Raw genomic sequence first — 2,493 nt, 5'->3', positions numbered from 1 at the left:
ACGGGGAGGCATACCACCCCGCATGCTGTTCATCGGAGGCTTCTTCCGAGCAAGAGAAACCTTAAGTTTGCTCCCTTGAAAATCTTTCCCATCAAACCACTCCACGGCAGCCTTGGCAGTTGGTGGGTCTTCATAGGACACTGTAGCATCACCTTTGGGCTTTCCTGTTTCCTTGTCCAAGTAGATATGGATCATGGGTTGTCCGGTTCTCTTGGTCATCTTAACAACTCCACACTGCTTAAAGAAGTCTGCCAGATCATCTAGAGTCACATTGTCATTTAAGCCTTGCACATAAATTGCACTGTTGTCAGAGTCTTCATCTGGATCTACAGGTGGGCCTAGATCAAGATCTGGTCCTTCGTCCATGGGTCCACCAGGCTTATTGAAGCCACCTCGCTCTCCAGCGCCCATTCCACCGCGTCCTCCTCCCCACCCACCTCAGCTCATGCCTCCACGATCAAATCCCCCTCTTCCCCTGCCCCAGTTATCAGGGCCACTCATGCTCCGGTTCCCTCCTGGTCCGGAAAATCCTCCAGACTCCTTCCCATAATCACCCATGCTACTGGGGTGGTCCTGTCGGAATGAACTCTGCTGCCCGTAGCTGCTGCTCTGTTGGCTATATTGACTTGGAGCCTGGCTGTAGGATCCAGTTTGGGGGGGATAACTAGCGGGTGGCTGCTGGCCATAGCTGCTTTGTTGACCATAGCTACTCTGCTGTCCATAGCTGCTCGGCTGCCCATAGGTGTTCTGCTGAGAGTAACTGCTCTGATCATAACTAGTCGGCTGTGTAGAGGAGTAGCTGGTAGGAGGATAAGATGGTGGTGCTGTGACTGGCTGCATGGGGTAGCTCCCAGGTACCTGGGGATACCTGTAGTTACTCTGTCCATATCCTAGGCTGGGCTGGTTGTAACCCCCTGTGCTAGATGGAGATTGACTAGTCTCAGCGGGTTTGTTACTATCCTGCGGTCTTGCAGGTGCGGTGGCTGCCGGCTGCTGCCCATAGGCTGGGTAAGCAGGCTGAGCTGCGTAGGAGGCCTGGGTGGTCGTGACCGTAGCAGTGGTGGTATCGTGAGCACCAGTGCCGTACCCCTAGACAGGCTGACTGTATGCCTGGGGGGCAGTTGGAGCAGTATAACCAGCGGGAGGCTGTCCATAAGAAGTTGCATAGGCGGTCTGCCCATAGGTCGCAGTGGTCTGAGCCTGGGTATGGCTGACATCAGTGGGCTGTCCATAGGTTCCATAACTTTGCTGCCCATATGCCTGGGTGGTCTGTGCATATCCTTGAGTGGGTTGGGCGGTGTATGCACTGTAGCCCTGCTGGGCTGCCGCTTGGCTGTAGGTACTGTAATCCGTGGACGCCATTTTCTCTCCTTCCTTCTCGTTCGATGGCCTTAGCTTCTATGTGGCTCTCCCTTTCTCAAATATTCTTCTCCATCCTTTCTAGTAATCCACATCTTACCCTTTCTTTACAGGCTGGTTCCAGAACCATTCAATCATTCAAATGCATTCACTCTTTAGTCATTCATTCAAATTTATTATTTCAACCAACCAATCATTTGCTAGGTCGTGTAGCTGACCCTGGAGATGAGAACAACAATGAGAAGTTGAAATTTTTTTTAACTTGTTTCCTGACACCACTTTTGCTTTTATTTATTGTTAAAAATTCTTCCATGACACTGGTGTTTGACTTATTATGGTTTGAATATTCCCTGGTCTTTGTCTACAGTTATCAAACATAAAATGATGATAACTATGCCCAAATAAAATCCTTAAAAGTACTAAGTGATAATAGCTGAGATTAGAAGTCAGATAAATATGAAATATGGCTAAGACACTGATAGGATATAGCTCACAGACTATGCTGAAAGAACTGACAAGACTGACCATTTTAAAGTCTCTTGTATTTCCGTGTGTTATTCAGTCTAGCTTTGGCCATACAGACATAGTCTTTGTTGTTCTCCTAGACCAGATTCCTGATCCCTATCACCCCATCTCCATATCACCATATCAGGGAATCTCATCAATTCTACTACCTAAATGTCTTTTTGAAACAGCTAACATCTCCTGTCCCTCTTTGTGCAGACTTCCTGGAGTATTTCACCCTACCTCCCAAGAACAAACTGGCTGATTTAGGTGGTCCAGGTAAGTCCTTGAACTTGCCACTATCACACTGCATTGTAGATGTTTAGCCATTGCTAGCCTTTATTTTATTTTATTTTATTTTATTTTATTTTATTTTATTTTATTTTATTTTATTGAGAGAGAGAAAGAGTGCATGTGGGGGCAAGGGGGGAGAGGGACAGATGGAGAAGGAGAGAGAGAATTTTAAGCAGGCTCCATGCCCAGTGGGGAGTTGGAAGCAGAGCTCAATCTCACGACCCTGAAATCGTGACCTGAGCTGAAATCAAAAGTCGGATGTGAGCCACCAGGCACCCCCATTGCTAGCCTTTATTAGTCTGTGAGTTCCTTAAGGGTAGGCATCGTGCCTCATTT

General features: G+C 47.7%; 1 pseudogene; it reads right to left on the bottom strand.

Annotated features, from left to right (window-relative positions):
• Nucleotides 1–266: 266 nt before the first annotated feature.
• LOC102725976 (RNA-binding protein EWS pseudogene) lies at nucleotides 267–1,387 on the bottom strand (annotated as a pseudogene).
• Between the last annotated feature and the right edge of the window lie 1,106 nt (nucleotides 1,388–2,493).

Source organism: Leptonychotes weddellii, unplaced genomic scaffold (assembly GCF_054177405.1).
Source record: "Leptonychotes weddellii isolate Sample4059 unplaced genomic scaffold, ASM5417740v2 HiC_scaffold_15223, whole genome shotgun sequence".
Taxonomy (NCBI): Eukaryota; Metazoa; Chordata; class Mammalia; order Carnivora; family Phocidae; genus Leptonychotes; species Leptonychotes weddellii.
Note: the sequence above shows the minus strand (reverse complement) of the source record. Positions and strands in the feature narration are given on the sequence as shown.